Source organism: Chrysochloris asiatica, unplaced genomic scaffold (genome assembly GCF_000296735.1).
Source record: "Chrysochloris asiatica unplaced genomic scaffold, ChrAsi1.0 scaffold00252, whole genome shotgun sequence".
In the NCBI taxonomy this organism is placed as follows: domain Eukaryota; kingdom Metazoa; phylum Chordata; class Mammalia; order Afrosoricida; family Chrysochloridae; genus Chrysochloris; species Chrysochloris asiatica.
Genome location: NW_006408770.1, coordinates 783,003 through 802,644, shown reverse-complemented (window position 1 = coordinate 802,644; position 19,642 = coordinate 783,003). Strand labels below are relative to the sequence as shown.

Sequence of the window (19,642 nt, the reverse complement as noted above, 5' to 3'; positions counted from 1 at the left end):
TCTGTGGGCCTAACCCTTAAGTGATTTTGTATTTTGGTACTTTTTTATGCTTAATGATTGTTTCCAGTGAGAGGAGATCAGGGTGTGGTCTTCTCTTTTCCCCCTTCTTATTGCTTAACTCGGGGTGACTTTCACCGGTATTGCCTGTTTCCCTGGTGTATGTCTGCTGGTATTGGTTCTTGCTTGGGTTTGGTATTTTATAAGGTGTGATTACAGCTTGACTTTTTAGCTGTGGTTACTGACTTTTCTTGTGTGATATAGGGAGACAAAGTGTCTTCCAAAAACAAAAAGGAGGCTATGCAACCACCAACCAACTGAGGTTGGGTAAAAATCAAAAGCCAAATGAGGATCAGAAGCAAAAACAAAAATGAGAGCAAGAAGGAAGCAAATTTTTAATGTAAAAAATAAAGGAAAGAAGAGAAAAAAAAGAAAAAAATATAGAGAGAATAAAATTTAAAAAGGTGCTAATAATAAAGGCAAAGTAAGATAAAATGGGGAAAAGAAAAAAAAATAAGGTAGAAAATTCTGACTCCTAATATTGTATGTTTTTAGAATCCTCTCTTTCAGTCACTTCTGCCCTCCTCTCCTTGCTGTTAGGTGCTGTCTAGTCAGTTCCGACCTGTAGCGACCCTGTATAGGGTCTCCAAGGAGCGGCTGGCAGGCACGAACCACTGGGCCTACAGCTCAAAAGGCCCTGTAGTGCGTCACCTCAGCACACAGCACTTCAAACCAGTGAAAACGAGTAGGCAGACTTCATATGACGGGTATCTGTGTCCCCCACACTAGGCTTCTGAAGAGTGGCTCGTGAACTTGAGCCTCCGACCCTGCAGACCAAAAGGCCCTTGAGTGGCACTCCAGCCCACCGTGCTACAATGGGACAGCTCTCAAATCCGTGAGTGCAAGGCGACCGAGTAGTACACACAGCCCAGCCCTGTCACCTGTATATGATTTCCTATAAGTGGTTGGTGAGTGTGAGCCACTGGCTCCATCCCACTGGGCTTGTCGCTCATAGGAATCTGCGGTGCAGCACCCCACTTCACTGCACTAGCTGGGCTCTCTTTTAAACCCAAGAAAAAAGGCAGACCCACTCCTCGTCTCAGCCTAGACCAGGAGCGTGTGTTCCTGGCAGAGGAGAGCGCTGGGGGTGGGAGCGGGTTCTGGCCACTGGTCTAATCCCTTATTTCCTCTTGCCCAGACATATGTGGGCAAACCGTGAGTGCACCCCCTCCCAACACCAAAGAAAAAAGAAAAAGAAACTAGAAAATACAACTAGTTCGGAATGACCCAAGGTCAGCAAGGCACCCTAGATGTTCCTGCGGCACGTCTCCATGACTTGGCGACCCTGAGGCCCCTATTCAGTCCAGCTGCTCTGTCTCTCCCAGGCTGTGGGCCCAGATCACCTAACCTGGCCAATGGGCCCAAGGGTACACGCCCTTCTGCCTCTGCTCCAAGTTCCACTGGCTACAAGTCTCCCAGCCTCTAGACCCCTCCTATTCTGTGGATCTGAATCCGGGAGCTCTGTCTTGGATCCTTTCTGCTTTGGATTCTGAGCCTCTTTTGTCGGAGACCTTCACCCTAGCCACCAGGGATTCCTGCCCTCTGCACTTCTTCAGTTAATCTAAAATATCATTACTCTGGTTTTGGCTCCCTCTAGGTTTTGCCACTTATTGAGATGCTGTGGGGTGGGTTCTGACCCACAACTAGTTAGTATATGGATTCCTGTAGGAACTGCAGGCCACAGTTCGTGCAAATCTTCAGTTTGTGGTCTGGCAGATTAAGCCACAACAGGGGTGTTTTGTTATTGGAATTGAGTTGCTATTTAGTTTCGGGCCGGTCCCTGAGACTGAGCGGGGAGTTGACCTAGGCTGAAGAGGTGGGGGATGGGCTTCGTGCTTGCAGGCAGATAGGGTCTGTCTTTGATGACGTGCCAAATGCCTCTTTGTCCCCCTGTGCCTTGGGCCCCCCAATTTTCCCTATATATTCACCGGTAATGCCTAATGTGACTATGAGGACCCCCCTGGGATGGACTATGTTGGTTCCTGAGGGCTCACTGGTTCTCTGAAAGCATGCTTCTTCTGAGAGCGTCTGCTCAGGGCCTGTTAGGTTCTGCAGTGGGCGGCACCCTCCGCCTGGTAAGAGCCGGGAGCAGGTGGGTGGGGGTTAAAAATGCTCGTAACTTCTCAGTTGTTAATTCTTTTAAAAAAACAAGTTCATAGAGTTGCCGCCTAATGTTTTATGTTTGCCCAAAAGCTGTCTGTCTACCAGGCTGAGGCCCCTATTGTGACCCTGTCCCGTATTTCTCCCAAGCTCATGTACCTGTCCCACTGGTCAGGGGAGTGCCGCTGCCGGAAGACCCAGAAGATACTTCTTGAAAGAAAGACCAGCAGAAAAAATAAAAAAATAATAATGGCAGTCTGATGGCCTACTACAAGCACAAGCAAGTTGTTCACCTGGGAGCCATCAAGGCAAGTGTTCAGGTCCCCTCAGGACAAACCCCTTTCCAAGATTAAGAGTCAAGGGGAATGCACTAGCAGGCATATGCTCTGGCTGGTGACCACGTTGGTCACTGATAAGGGGAAGTGGGGGAAAAACAGCAATGAATTTGTGAGCTAAGTCCGACCACGTTCAATAGACTCCTGTGAACCCGGGTTGAAACCTGATTTGCCAACAGTATGGCAAGACCTGGGGACTCCTGTGTCCAGAAACAGGGACATGGCCACAGAGGACTAGAGCAGAGAGTGAAGCATCAAGCTGATATGAAGTGAGAAGAGATGCACAAGAACACCTATATTTGCAGATAGCACTCACTTAACCTGGCTTCAATGGCCGGATCATCAGAACTCGACTAGAAGAAGAAAGAAGAGGAAACAAAAGAGTAATCTGCTACAATTTGATGAACTTACCTATACTTATGGACGTAGTAGCTCAAAAGAGAGAACAAGGAGAGAATAAACAAGATGGCAGAGAGGGTAGAATTGTAGTGAGAAGATATGTCAACAACAACACAGAATATTGGACCAAGCAGCTTCAAGGGATGGTCCCAGAAATCAGAACCACATATAAAGGAGTATTTAAAAGGTTGGAAGGGTTACAGCTAGGGGAATTTGTAGCAGAAGCAAGAAATGAAGTCTCTCTAATCTAAGATGCTGAGCTGCTCCCGGAAATGCCATCTTGGGCAAGACCACACTGGGAAAGGATCAGAGCAGCCATGGACACCTGACAGAACCGTGGCGATAAAGGTGTCGAGATTCTTTTCTTTTTATATATCTGTTCATTGGTCTCTCACTGGCTGCGCACCTCCATTCTGATGACTAGAGGGGGTGCCTGAGCGAGTGGACACCCCATCCCCAGAGGGTTCTACTACGCATGTACACAGATCTACTCAAACTTAAAAAGGACGGTTTCTACTTAAAACTAAATGGCAGAGCAAAATGATCACAGCCAGCCCTAAAAAGTTTTTCACTAGGAAAAAGAACTGAATGGGGGTTTTTGAGCAGGAAAGGCAGACTAAAAACGAAATAGACCAAAAATTAAATCCTGAGTTATGTCATAACTACCAACAGTGGAGTCTTGAAATTTCTCAGGAAGAAGAGTGGAAAGGGAAGCCCATCTCCCGATCACATCTACCTGAAGTCAATCAGAAACCATAAAATATACCAAAATACACACCCATCTAAGTATTAACGTGATAGCTAACTTCTGAATATGCCCCCAAACCAGAAACAGATGACCATATCAGCACATGTCCAGAAATGAGATAAAGTGACTGAGACAAATGATCTGGAGGTAGACCTACACTCCATACTGGAAGATGGGCGGGCTTTGGAAATGCCTGAGAAGGAATTCAGAAAAATGATTATAAAACACATCAAAACACTTTACAATAGAGTTTGGAAGAATAACGAAGAAGTCAGAAAAGTGTTACAGGAACAATCAAATAAGACAGATATAGCACTGGAAACAATTAAAAACCTACAGAAAGGATCTCGGACTAGGTGCCCAGGTGCGGGGCATCTGGGGCTTGGCTTTGGTCCGGGTGGCATGTGGAGAGTTGGCAGCATGTTGGCTGAGCTGGGTGTCGGGTTCACACTATGAACAGTTAAGGAGTGCGTGCAGCAGTTGGTGGTGCGGTGGCCCAGGGATCTCCCACACATCCAGCCCCGGCTAGTGGCCATCAGCAAAACCAAACCTGCAGACATGGTGATCGAGGCTTATAGTCATGGTCAACGCACTTTTGGGGAAAACTATGTGCAGGAACTGCTAGAAAAAGCATCAAATCCTAAAATTCGGTCTTCATGTCCTGAGATCAAGTGGCACTTCATTGGAAACCCACAGAAACAAAATGTCAACAAATTGATGACTGTGCACAATCTCTTCATGCTGGAAACAGTGGATTCTGTGAAGTTGGCAGACACAGTGAACAGCTCCTGGCAGAAAAAAGGGTTCTCCAGAAAGGTTAAAAGTTATGGTACAGATTGACACTAGTGGAGAGCAAACATGGTCTTCCACCTTCAGAGACAATAACTGTGGTGGAGCACGTAAATGCCAAATGCCTGAACCTGGATTTTGTGGGGTTGATGACCATAGGAAGCTTTGGGCATGATCTTAGTCAAGGACTAAATCCAGACTTCCAGGTGTTATTGTCCCTCCGGAAACAGCTGTGTGAAAGGCTCAACATCCCCACTGACAAGGTTGAACTGAGCATGGGCATGTCCATGGACTTCCAGCATGCAATTGAAGTGGGATCTACAAATGTCCGAAAAGGCAGCACCATTTTTAGAGAACAGGATTACTCAAAGAAACCTGCCATGGACAAATCTGCAGCAGATCTGAAGGCCTCAGTGGAGGTGGCACCGGAACATTGAGCCAAGGATCAGCCCCCAGCAGTAGGTCACAACATGTGGTCCCAGGTCAGAATACTTAACTATGCACTAACCTAGATTTTAATTTTGATATTCCTCATGTACAGCACAACATGCTCTCCTTTTGAACTGGGTACAGATCTCTATGATTGTTTGTGTTGATGGAAATTATCTGTTCTTGATCTCTCATTTGGGAAGCTCACTTTAACCAGCAACTTTGGATTGGATTAGAGGAATGCAGACATTTCTGCATAATGCACTCAACATCTAATCCAGTCCAGGAGCACCAATCATACACACCTTTTCCAGTTTAAAATGTGGTCACAGATGCCTGTAGTCACTGAATTCAGACAGTTTCCCATTTATCATTTGCCTTAATAGAAAAGTTCCTCATTGTTACCATTCTCACACAATCTCTTAATGAAAGTACTGTGGACTGCCAGAAAAACAAACAAATCTGTCTTGGAAGAAATGCAGCCAGAATGCTCCTTAGAAGCGAGGAAGACAAGACTTCATCTCTCGTAGGAGGAGCTAGCTCCTAGAGAAGGACATCATGCTTGGAAAAGTGGAGGGTTAATGAAAAAGTAGAGAACCCCCAATGAGTTGGATTGGCACAGTGGCAGCAACAGTGGGCTCAAACGTAGCAATACTTGTGAAGATGGCACAGGACTGGGCAGTGTTTCACCCTGTTGTGCATAGGCTTGTTATGAGTCAGAACCAACAGGATGGCACCTAACAACAGCTGCTTTGAAACAAGGTGATTTCTGCCAGCTTTCCAATCCTCAAGGTTTATTTGAAGATGTTCTCTACTCTATAATGGCAATGTAGATGACTTCAGGAAATGGCTCTAGCTAATTGTTGCTAGGAAGACCTTGTGTCACTTGCCACCCTCTGGTATTAACCCTGAAAACTGCAAGGGTGGCGTAAATAGGTCTGGGTTCTTCTGTCATCCTCCTGAAGAGTCATGACTGCAGGAATCTGCCATGATGAGAATGGAATGCTGTGATTTATCTGCCACCATCACGCTCTTTATGGTGATGATTTATCGACAAACAAACCTGTGGATCTCAGTACTCCCAAGACATGGAAGATACCTTCAAAGCCAGTTCAAGCACAAAGAAAGGGATTACTTTCTCTGAGGAGCACATTCCAGCCACATTGACAGTTTTCCCACTATATTGATAAGCCAGAATTTGGCATCTCTTGTCAAAAAAGTAGCAGGATCTTCGAAAACCAGAAAGCACAACTCTCAGCTATGACAGATGGATTCAGGGTATGTGGTGGTTGCTTTTCTAAAAGGCTTTTTCATGTATATATGCAAGCCTCAGTGTTTAACTCTATGAAAGAACTTTCAGAACATGCTGTTGCTGGCTGAATGTAATTTTGTAAAACAAACCATTATGATTCCTATAGTGTTTCAAAGCTCTAGTGTGGTATTTCAGAGTCTATTAAATAAAAATGTGTGTTTGAATTATTTAAAAAAAAAACAAACCTACAGAAAGAGGATGGTGGCTAGGGTGGAGGTGCAGTGAAGTTCGCCGTCAGCAATACCACAGAATATCATGGAAAGCAGATCCAGAGCAGAGCTCCAAAACTCGGAACCACAGAGATATGAATATTTAAAAGGTTTGAAGTCTTATAGCTAGTGGAACTTGTAGCAAAAGTAAAAAATCTCATACTTTTGAATCTGTTGGTCTCTGCAGCCCTGAGCCAACAACTTGTGTGAAACCAAATGTCAAGACAAAGTGGAGGAGCAGACACACCATGGAAAAATGCCACAAGAAACTCAGAGCAAATGTGGACAATACACTTTGTCAGTTTTCCTTTGTTCTGATTTTCTTTTTTTTTTTTTTTTTGGTATCTGTTCATTGGCACCCCCACTGTTTGTGCACCTCCATTTTTATGACTAGAGGTGGGTGCCTGAGAGAGTGGACAACCCCCACCCTCACCACTGATGGGTTACTCTGCCACACATGTGCACAGATACTCTCAGCCCAAGAGCTGGCCCTGAACTTTTTTTTTAAATACAGGAAAGGCCAGGGCAGATGTGTAGAGAGAGAAAGAGAGTTTAAAAACAAAACAGGCTGAAAGTTAAATTGAATCCTGTGGTACAGCATAACAGCCAACAGTGGCATCTTGAAGTCTCTCAGGCAGCTTTGAAGAAGCAGAAGAGAGGACATTAAAGTCATACTCATATTAGGCTACAGATTTTTTTATTTCTCCCTCCTCTCCCTTTTCTGAGATTATAGACTTCAGTATTCAGTCTAGTTTTGTCTTTTTGTTGTTGTTGTTGCTTTTTTGGTACATCTTTTTTCTTGTTTTTTTGTGTTGTTGTTGTTTTTTACTGGTACTGTTTTGCTGTTGTATGCTCCACATTCTACTTTCGGGGAAATCTTTCTCTCCTTATATTGCCCAAGAAGAGACAGCAACTGCTGCCATATAGTCAAGCTACAACCACACTCTATAAAACATCAAAACCCAGGCAAGAACCAATATCAACTGCCACATACCAGGAAGGCAGGCACCACCTGTAAAAATTACTCTGAGTTAAGAAATAAGAACAGTGAAAAGGGGAGCCCACATACTGATCACATCTATCTGGAAGCAATAATAAATATTAAAAAAAATACCAAAACACATACTCAAATAAGTATTAAGGCCACAAATACTAAACATGTGCAGGAAGCAAAAGCAGATGACCATATCAGCGCATGTCCAGAAATAAGATAAAATGTCTGAGACAATTGACCTAGAGGTAGACCTGGACTCCATTCTGGAAATAGGGCAGGCCTTGGAAATGCCTGAGAAGAAATTCATAAAAATGATTATAAAATGTTTCAAAACACTTTACAATGGAGTTGAGAAAAATAAGGAAGAACTCAGGAAAGCACTACAGGATCAAATAAGATAGATACAGCATTGGAAACAATTAAAAATCTACAGAAAGAGGTCCAAATGATTCATAGTAGAATATGAGAAATAGACAATACTCTGAAAGAACAAAGGAGTAGAATAGAAGAGATGGAAGGCAGAACCAGTGATCTGGAAGACAAATCTCTGAAAACCACTAAGATAGAAGAGCAAACAGAAAAAAGGATTAAAAAATCTGAAAAAGGTCTAAGATTCATGTTGGACAACATGAAGAGGAATAACTTAAGAATTATTGGAATTCCAGAACAAGAAGAATCACACAAGACGACAGAGGAAAGAGTTAAAGAAATGCTAGAAGAAAATTTCTCTAACATCCTGAAAAGTGAAAAGATAAATTTTCAATGAGCTCAATGAACCCCAGGAAGGATAGACCCCAAAACTAAATCACTGAGACATATCATAATTAAGATCTCCAAAATCAAAGCAGCTAGGAAAAACAGAAGTGTTACATACAAAGGCAAGCAAATCAAATTAATCTCAGATCTCTCAGCAGAAACCATGCAAGTAAGAAGGCAATGGAGAAACATATAAAACCCTGAAAGAGAAAAAACTGCCAACCAAAAATCCTTTATTGGGCAAAGCTGTCAATGAAACATGACAGTGTAATCAAAACATCCCAAGATAAAAAAAACTAAGGGATTTTTCCAAAGCCAACCCTATGTGACAAAACATCCTAAAGGGGGTTCTGTGGACTGATAACAAACAAAAACAGACAACAACCAAAGACTGACATATGTGGCAGCACCTCCCAGAATTAAATCTACAGAAGGAAGAGTCGAAAACAGAACAAAACTAAGAACAAACTCAGATAATCTGGGAGGTCAGTCTATGATCAAAACAATTACAACGTAAAAGAGTTAAACACGTAGGAACAGAGTTCCAGATGGTGAGAAGGTCAGGTCGATTAAAAGATAAAATAGACTGCACTAAATGGAGAGAAAAGTTAATTGACTATTAGGCAACCTCAAAGAAAATTAACACTTCACAATATACCAAGAAAATGAAAATCCAAGAAGAACATGGAAACATTAAAACTACGATGAAACTCACAAGAAAGAACACAAAAAGCATGAATTCAGCAAAGGAAGACACACAGAACAAAGAAAAAGCAACACCACAAAAAAACAAACATAAAGGTGGCAATTAATCCATATCTATTGATAATTATACTGAATGTAAATGGATTAAATGTATCTTTTAAGAGACGGAGAGTGGCAGAATGCATAAGAAAACAAGATCCTTCAATATGCTGTCTGCAAGAGACACATCTCACACACAGAGACAAAAACAGATTAAAAGTCAAAGGTTGGAAAAATATATATATACCAAGCAAATTGCAATAAAAAATGAAAAGGAGTGGCAGTACTAATCTCTGATAAAATAAACTTTAAGGCAAAATCCAGCATAATAGACAAAGATGGACATTATCTCATGATTAAGGGAAAATTGAACAAGATGATATTACCATAATAAATATCTATGCTCCCAATGAAAGAGCTCCAAAATATATAAAGCAAACTCTAATAGATTTGAAGAAAGAAATAGATGAATCTACAACAATAGTGGGAGTTTTTTTTAAAATACACCACTTTCAAAAATGGATAGAACAACCAGAACGAAACGACAAAAACGCAGAAGAACTAAATAACAGAATCAGCCAACTGGATCTCATAGATGTGTACAGAGCATTCAACCCAACAACAGCACAAAAAATTATTTTCCAGTACACATGGAACATTTTCCAGAATAGATCATGTCTTAAGCCACAAAGAAAATCTTCAATAATTTACAAATATCAAAATGCTACAAAGCATCTTCTCGGACCACAATGCTATCTGATTAGAAATCAACAATAGGAGGGCCAAGGAAATCAAGTCAGATACATGGAAACTTCATAACAACCTGATAAAAAGCAACTGGGTAGTAGAAGAAATTAAATGTGAATTCACACAGTTCCTAGAAACAAATGAGAACAAAAACACAACACACGAAAATCTTTGGGGCATGGCGAAAGTGGTGCTGAGAGGACAATTTATTGCAATAAACACACACATCCAAAAAGAAGAAAGAACAAAATCAACATATTAAAACAACATCTACAACAATTAGAAACAGACCATCACAAGGAGCCTACAGCCACAAAATGAAAAGAAATAATGAAGATTAGAGCAGAAATAAATGAGATAGAAAACAGAAAAACTATAGAAAGAATCAACACGACAAGAAACTGGTTCTTTGAAAAGATTAACAAAATTGAAAGACCATTGGGAAACCTAACAAAAGAAAAGATGGAAAAGACACAAATAACATGCATGAGAAACCACATGAGTGATGTCACAACAGAACCAAAGGAAATCAAAAGGATAATAACAGAATACTATGAAGAGTTGTACTCCAAAACATTTGAAAACTTAGAGGAGATGGATATGTTTTCAGAAAAACATGACCAACCTAAACTTACACAGAGTGAAGTAGAAAACCTGAACAGACACATAACAAAAGAAGAAATTGATGAGGTCATCAAAAAACTCCCCACCAAAAGAAGTCAGGCCTAGATGGCTTCACTGGTGAGTTTGACCAAACATTCAGGGAAGAGTTGTCATCAATTCTACTCAAATTATTCCAGAAGAGAGAGGAGTATGGAAAACTTCCTATTACATTTTATGAAGCAAGCATAACCTACATACCAAAAGCAGGAAAGGATGTCACATAGAAAGAAAATTATAGACCAGTATCCCTCATGAACATAGGTGCAAACATTCTCTACAAAATCCTAGCCAACACAATCCAGCAACACATCAAAAAGATAATACATCGTGATCAAGTGGGATTCATATCAGGGACGCAAGGATGGTTCAACATAAGAAAAACTATCAACATTATCCACCATATAAATAAGAAAAAAGAAAAGAACCATATCAACTGATGCAGAAAAAGCATTTGACAAAATCCAACATCCATTCATGATTAAAAAAAACAAAACCACTCAACAATGTAGGAATTGAAGGTTAATTCCTCAATATGATTAAGAGCATATATACAAAACCAACAACCTACATTACTCTCAATAGAGAGAAACTGACAGCCTTCCCTATGCCAACAGGAACCAGACAAGAATGCCCTTTGGCTCTTCCTCTTCTTCCTCTCTTCCCTTCTGCCTCCTGCCTTCTCTCTCCGGCAGAGGTTACCTTCCTCACCCTGAATAAACGTCTCTAGATGGGAAAAAAAGAAAGAATGCCCTTTGTCACCACTCCTATTCAATATTGTGCTGGAAGTCTTAGCAAGAGCTATTCGGCAAGACAGGGAAATTAAAGGCATTCAAATTGGAAAGTGGAAATAAAACTCTATTTGCAGACGATATGATCCTATATGTAGAAAACCCAAAAGACTCAGTAAAAAGGGTACTAGAACTCATTGGAAGATTCAGCAAAGTGGCAGGATATAAGATCAACATACAAAAATCAGCTGGATTCCTCTATAACAAAAACGACAGCATGAAAAGGACATTAGGAAAGCAATACCATTTACAATAGCCACCCAAAGGATGAAATATCCAGGAATAAATATAGCCAGAGAAACAAAAGACTTATACAAAGAAAACTACAAAACACTACTGCACGAAACCAAAAGAGACATACAAAAATGGAAGACTGTACCATGCTCCTGTTTAGGAAGATTTAACATTGTGAAAATGCCAATACTGCCCAAAGCAATTTACACATATAATGCAATACCAATCCAGATTCCATCGACATTCTTCAAAGAAATGGAAAAAACAATTGCAAACTTTATATAGAAAGGAAAGAGACGCGGGAAAAGCAAAACACTGCTTAAGAAGAAGAATAAGGTTGGAAACCTCTCACTCCCTTATTTCAAAATTTACTATACGGCTACAGTGCTACAGTGGTCAAAACAGCTTGGTACTTGTACAATGAAAGATACATAGATCAATGGAACAGAATGGAGAATCTAAAAATTAACCCATCTACATACAGCCAACTGACTTTTGACAAAATACCTAAGTATATCACATGGGGAGGTGATAGTCTCTTAAACAGATGGTGTAGGCAGAACTGGAAAGCAATATGCAAAAGATTGAGACAAGACCTTCAGCTCACACCTCGTATAAAAACCAATTCAACATGGATTAAAGACCTAATTGTGAATCCCAGAATTAATTAGGCCATCAATGAAAAAATAAGGACAAATATGAGAGCACTTATTCAGGGAACACACAAACTACCAAACATTTTAAAAACTACACAAAGAAATGTAGAAAAAATAGATGAGTGGGACATACTAAAAATTGAAAATTTATGTGCATCCAAAGACTTCACCAGAAGAGTAAAAAGGGAACCAATAGAATGGGAAAAAATCTTTTGCAATGACACATCAGACAAAGGACTTATTTCTAAAATATATAGGAAAGTACAACATGTCTACAAGAAAAAGACAAACAACTGAATTAAAAAATGAGCACAAAACATGAACAGACACTTCACCAAGGAGGAGACCCAGGCAGCCAACATACATATAAAGAAATGTTCACAATCACTAGCCATTAGAGAGATTCAAATCAAAATAACTATGAGATATCATCTTACACCAACAACAATTGCAAAGATGAAAAAAGTAGATGACAATAAATACTGGAAGGAATGTGGAGCGACTGGCATGCTCTTGCATTGCTGATGGAACTACAAAATGGTCCAACCTCTCTGGAAAGCAATATGGTGCTTCCTCAGAAGGTTGTAAATAGAAATACCTTATGACCCAGAAATTCCTCTACTTGGTATTTACTCACAAGAAATATGAGCCATAACATGAGTAGATATATGCACACGAATGTTCATAGCAGCGCTATTTACAATAGCAAAAAATGGAAACTGCCAAAATGCCCATCAACTGAAGAATGGATAAACAAACTGTGGTACATACACACAATGGAATATTATGATACCATGAAGAATAACAAGGTGGCTGCAAGCCACTGTATAACATGGATGAAGCTTGAGGACATTATGTTGAGTGAAGTTAGTCAATCACAAAAGGAGAAATACTGCATAGGACCACTAATGTAAAAGACTAAAAGAACCCATACTAAAGGGGAGGGGGCATTCTTTGGTGGATACTTGAATGTGGGGGGTGGGGTGAGGGGAACGGGGAAGGTGGAAGACAGGGTAGGGACTAGACACAGGATAGATTGGGTGTTGGGTGGTGGGCAATATACAAGAATAGGAAGGGAATTGGAAGAACAAAGTGGATGGGAGACCAGTTAAGAAGGTTTGCATGGGTTAATTAGGACAGAGGTAAATAATGATGTATGCACAACCTTGGAACAACAGGGATCAGGGATACAGGGATTGAGATTTGGTTGAAATGGGGGAAAGAGGGGATATAATGTTAAGATGCTTGGCTGTCGGAAGCCAGCTCCGACACTCTTAATTGGGGGGTCCTAGAAGGAGGTATGACGTCGGCGAAGAATGAAACTTGTTAAATGGTTGATCTTGTCAAATGGTGAATCTTCTCCTCTTACATTTTATTTCTCCTCTCACACTTTACATTTTATTTCTCCTCTCTTTTCTACATTTTATTTCTCCTCTCTTCTCTACATTTTATTTCTCCTTTTTTTCCTACATTTTATTTCTCCTCTCTTCTCTACATTTTATTTCTCCTCTTTTATTATTTCAGATTCTCAAGTAGCTTTTATACTACTCTATACCATCAATCTATTAATCATTCTTTTCAATGTAGTGGTCTAAATCATGCATATTAATCATTTCAATATAGAGCATCAAGAATATAAAAATTTTCCTTGTACCCCTTTACATAGTAAGCAAACCTCATTGCTCTAAAAATGTCACGTTAACCTTAAAACATAATTCTAAATCTTAACTCCTATTTCTGCCTTCACCTATTAATTTTTATAGATTCATTAATCACAACATGTACCTAGACATTATTTGCTATGGTAACTGACAACACAATTGTTTCTCATGATTGATGAAACAAGAAAAAACAAGAAGCATAAAAAAAGTTTTGTAGCCAAGAAGAAACAGAACAATTTCCTTATACCAAAAACTTCTCCATACAAAACATCTAGTTAAATTTCTGCTTATGATCTAATACTATTTCTTTAGCCCTCAATTGCATTTTTGCTAAATTTTCTAAAGGTCTTAATGCCCCTGACCGAAATTACACAGAATTTTGAACGTAATCTTGAATTTTAGCTGGCAAAAACTTTAGCTGGTTTTTCCTAGTGGTGAAACTTATTGTTAGTGTGAGAAGCATTCTTTAGGACTACGCATGATTGAATATGGTGTGAATGTGCAAGTTTTAAATCTCTAATATATTTCTTACTAAGATTCTACTCAAAACTTTTATTATAAAATCAAGAAAATTAAAAATAAGCTGATTAAAACAAAGAGATAGAGACAGCAGAGTCCCCACATGAGATCTCTCCTGGGGCCCCGTGCCACAAAGGGGGGACTCATTGTGGCCCTACTTAACAATGAGCCCTTCATGTTTAGGGTCCTCCACATGGCCTCCGCCATCTCCTCCCTTTCTATTTTTTAAATAAAACAGGTGCTAGATTATGATCCCAAATTTATACTGGCAGTGTTTTAACTGCTTTAAAATGTCTGATTATTAGGCTATAAAAAATAAAAAAATATGTATATTTTTAAAACCAGAATAATAAGTATGATACTGATTACTAATAAAATTGATTCTTATATAAATGAAAGAATTAAAAAAGAAACTACAAAGCCAGCAAGGTCCCCTGCATGAAATTTGGCTTTGCCAAATCAACGAGGCACCCATTGCTGCTTTGCAATCCAATGGGCTTTCTTCATGCATAGGATCTCCCACTGCTCTGTGTTGTTGCAATGTATTTGTGATCAGAGCCATCATGGCCCCTGCCACTTGGCTGTCTTATGAATCTTGGTTGCCCTGGCATACCATTATAAAATAGACACTTGAGGGGTACAGAAAGGAATCACCAGAAGTAGCACCATAGAAAACTTGTAAGTCTGTCTTTTGTCTATAACTGATTGTTGTTGTTGTTATGTGCTGTGGAGTCGGTTCCAACTCATAGCGACAGATTGGAATACCTAAAATTGGTCTACAACGTGCCCAGTGAAGGAGGTTTCTTGTGGAGCCTCTGCATTACATAAGACCATAGGTGGAATCATGAACAGCTTCTAGAATCTTCAGAGGAGGGAAATTTCCACTTGAAAGGACAAGCAAACCAGCCTAGAGTGGCTAGAAAAACAGAAGATACTTCTTGAAAGAAAGAGTGACAGGAAAAATACAAAACAATATAGGCAGAACTACTGATTACTACAAGAACAAGCACATTGCTCACCCAGGAGACATCAAGGCAGGTGGTCAAGTCCACTCAGAGTAAACTCCCTTCCAAGGCTAAGACTCAATGGGAATACATGCTCTGATTGGTGACCACATTATTCAGTGATAAGGGGAAATGAGGGACAAACAGCAATGAAACTGTGAGCTAAGCTCTACAACATTCAATAGAATCCTGTAAACCCTGGTGGAGACCTGGTTGGCCAGCAGTGTGGAGACCTGGGGACTCTTGGCCCCAGAGTCAATAACATAGCCAAAGAGGACTAGAGTGGAGAGTGATGCATCCAGCTGATAAGAAGAGCAGACATATGCACAAGAACACCCACACTTGCAGATAATACCCACTTGACCTGGCTTCAATGACTGGTAGATGAGAGTTCAACTAGAAGAATAAAGAAGAGGGAAAAAAAGAGTAATCTGATACATTTTAATGAACTTATACCTACACATATGGATGCAGTAGCTCAAAAGAGAGAACAAATATTTACAGCAAGGATTATTCCCACCAACTCGATACACAGAGTAGAAAGGGATTTGCAACTTAGACATTGACTACCCAAAATGTGGTGGCTTCAAAGGCAAGAACTGATGGGCTTACAAGCTTTCAAGAGGGAATCTAGATCCAGAGGGCATGGAGGAAGGTAGAACCTCCACTGAATAGTATCCAATCTGTCTAGGCGGGGCTGATGAAAGGAAATGTGAACAGGTTTCTTGTGATACAATAGTGAATAATTGTTATCAGGATTAATTGTGAGGCTTGGAAATGTAAATATAGAAGTTTTGTTGCAAAGAGGGGAGGGATTAACTTTGCAGTCTAGGAGCGGAGGTCCCTGGGACCATCAAGGGAGAAGAGCAGACAGCAGGACCCTACCCAGAGAAGCAGTGATGCCAGAGATGGAGCCAGAGACGATGACGTGGAGAGATGGAGGGGCTGACAACTTTAGATCCAGAGAGTGAGAGGGACTGTGTGCTGATGACTGGGGGCACTGGCTTGCAAGGTATATCTTGTGGTTGGTTCATGATGCATGCAGGGAATTTTAACTATGGCAATGAAATGATGTACGATAGATGAATGTAAAACTATTGTTCTCCCATGTAAACGATCACATAATTCACAATGAAACATTAAAAGAAAAAAAAAAAAAACCTACAGAAAGAAGTCCAAACGATTAATAATAGAATATCAGAAATGGAAAATACACTGAAAGGTAAAGGAGTAGAATTGAAGATATAGAAGCCAGAACTAGTGACCTAGAAGATAAATCTTTCAACACTACTAAGATAGAAAAGCAAGCAGAGAAAAGAGTAAAAAAAATTGAAGAAGGCCTAAGATTCATGTTAGACAAAATGAAGAGGAATAACTTAAGAATTATCAGCATTGAGGAACAGGAAGAATCATACCTCAAGTCCACAGAGGAGATACTTGAGCTTCTGGAAGAAAATTTCCTTAACATCCTGAAAAGTGAAAAGATAATGTCAATGAACCCCATGAAAGATAGGCCCTAAAAGAAAATCAACATGACATGTAATAATCAAGATCTCCAAAATCAAAGATAAGGAGAGAGTCCTGAAAGCAGCTAAGGAAAAGAGAAGTGTAACATATAAGGGCAAGCAAATCAGATTAAGCTTGGATCTCTCAACAGAAACCATGCAGGCAATAAGGCAATGGGGGTGGGGGGTGGGACTTCCCGGTTCCAGGCTGCAGCCAGGGGAGCCAGGTAAGGAGCACTCCGGTAAGAAGGGAGGGGGACTCATGAAGGAAACTTTCACATAGCAAACCCACAGCCTTTGAACCATCCTAAGATCTAGTACTTCAATCTCCCGAACTCGTATTTTTGAAAAATCACTCTACTAAGGAAAATACAGGCATCTTAAGATTCTTGCCCACAGACCAGTGGGACTGCTCAGGCGACTACGCCGCCCCTGCAGAGTTTAGAGGGTGGGGTTAAAGCCAGTCTGTTCGGAAAGTGGCGTTTCCAGCAAAATAAAACAAAACCTAAACAAACAAAGCTGTAAGAAGCGATACAACTCTCCACCAAAATCTCCCTGCCCCAGCTTAAGATCTCAGCACAGACATCAGGCAAGACAGTTTACCTACGGCACAGAGAGAGGGAGAGGGACAGTGACTTTTGACATCATCCGCCGCTGCCACAAATCTGAAGCCATGTATCTGAGCTGCCTTGCCATACTCCCAGGTAGCAGCGTGGATCTTCCAGCTATTGCTCTGGTAGGACATCCAATCTCTCTCCCAGGGAACAGATTAAAATCTCCAGCTATCAATCTGGAAAACCACAGCTGGGCAGCTGCCTGAGTTCTCTGGGCAAGACAAACTCAAGGCAATCTATAAAAACCCAACAGAACAGGTCTCAACCATCCCAAGATTGGTTCTGAGCACATGCAGATAACTGACAATCAGAGACAAAAATAGCAGTCTATCTTTCTCCCATTAACTCCCCAATATGTATCTGCCCACCTATACGGCAGTAGCTAAAGAAGTGGCCTGAAAGAGGGGTCACCCCCACCCCTGCTGGAGGTTCCTATTTGCACACACACAGATGGTGTAGCATGGAAAATTGACCAAAGCCTCATCTCTGTTACAAAGAGGTGGTTTCTACCTATGCATTTATATTACTTCTACTTTTGGTCCTTCTGATCTCACATCTTTCTTGGAGGTGGGAGCTTTTCCTCCCTACCTCACCTAAGAAGAAACAGCAATCATGGCCATATAGCCAAGCTATAAGCATACACCATAAAACTCCATCTCTTAGACAAAACCTAACAAGACCTGCTACGCATTACAGACAATGAGGGAAGCCTATCTCCTGATCATATTAATAATTATTATAATAAAATAATAATAACCATGACCAATGAAACAACTAACATTATCGTAACACGTCCAAAAAAAGAGAGCAGCTGATGCAAATGAGCTGGAGACAGACAAAAGCTTTATAGAGGAGGAGGAGTGGGTTCTGGATATGCCTTAGAGGGAATTCAGAAGAATGATATGGAAATAAATTCAAATACTCCGAAAAAGGGTCAAGGAAAATAAGGAAGAAATAAGGAAAGTACTGCAGGAACAATCAAATAGGATTGACACAGCATTGGAACCAAGTCAAAAGCTGCAAAAACATGTCCAAGTGATCAATAATAAGATATCAGAAATGGACAATATGCTGAAAGGGGAAAGGAGCAGACTAGATGAAATGGAAGCCAGAACTAGCAAACTGGAACACAAATCTTTCATATTGCCAAGATAGAAGAGCAAACAGCTAAAAGGCTAAAACAATCTGAAGACAGTCTAAGATTCATGCTGGATAACATGAAGAGTTATAATGTAAGAATTATTGGCATTCCGGAACAAGAAGAATCAGAAAAGTTCTTAGAAGAGATAGTTGAAGAGCTTCTGGAAGAAAATTTCCCTAAGATCTTGAAAGACGAGAAGATAAACATTCAAGACCCCAACGTATCCCAGCAAGGATAGACCCCAAAAGAAAATCTCCACGGCATATAATAAGCAAGCTCTCCAAAATCAAAGACAAGGAAAGAATACTAAAAGCGGCCAGGGACAAGAGAAATATAACTTATAAAGGCAAGCAAATTAGATTAAGCTCTGACTATTCAGAACAAACCATGAAAGCAAGAAGGCAATTGGGAGACATATACAAAACCATGCATAAAAAAGGCTGTCAACCAAGAATCATCTATCCAGCAAAACTATCAGTCAAATATGATGATGCAATCAAAACATTCCAGGATAAACAGAATCTGAGAGATTTTATCAAAACCAACCCAGCACTACAAAACTTCCTAAAGGGAGATCTTTGGACAGAGAACCAACAAGAACAGACAACAGAGATTGACAAGTATGGCAACACGACCTGGAACACAGCCAACAGAGAGCAGAATCCAAAATAGAAAGAGACTACAAAAACAAACTCAAAAGAGCGGAGAGATCAACTAAAGGGCATAAACATATAAATGTCAAAGAAGGGAATAACTCAGCAACAGAAGCTCACGTGGTGGGGAAGCCAGGTAAATTACAGGTTTCAATGGAGTATCCTAAATGCAGAGAAAAGTTAGTAGACTACAAGGTAACCCCAAAGAAAGTTAACACTCCACAACATATCATAAAAACGAATTCCCAAGCAGAACAAGCGAACATAGAAACTAGGAAGACACCGACAAGAAACAACTCTAAGAACACAAATCCAACACAAGAAGGAAAGCAGAACCAAAGAATGAACAGCACTGCCAAAAAAGTAACATAATGACAGCAATCAATTCATAATTATCAGTAACTACATTGAATGTCAATGGATTGAATGCACCAGTGAAGAGACAAAAAGTGGCAGAATGGATAAGAAAACAAGATCCATCAATATGCTGCCTGCAAGAGACACACCTCACACACAAAGACAAAAACAGACTAAAAGTTAAAATATGGAAAAAATTTACCAAGCCAACTGCAACAAAAAACAAGC

General features: G+C 40.4%; 1 pseudogene; it reads left to right on the top strand.

Annotated features, from left to right (window-relative positions):
• The first annotated feature begins 4,041 nt into the window (after positions 1 to 4,041).
• Positions 4,042 to 4,865, top strand: LOC102829283 (annotated as a pseudogene).
• Positions 4,866 to 19,642: the final 14,777 nt, after the last annotated feature.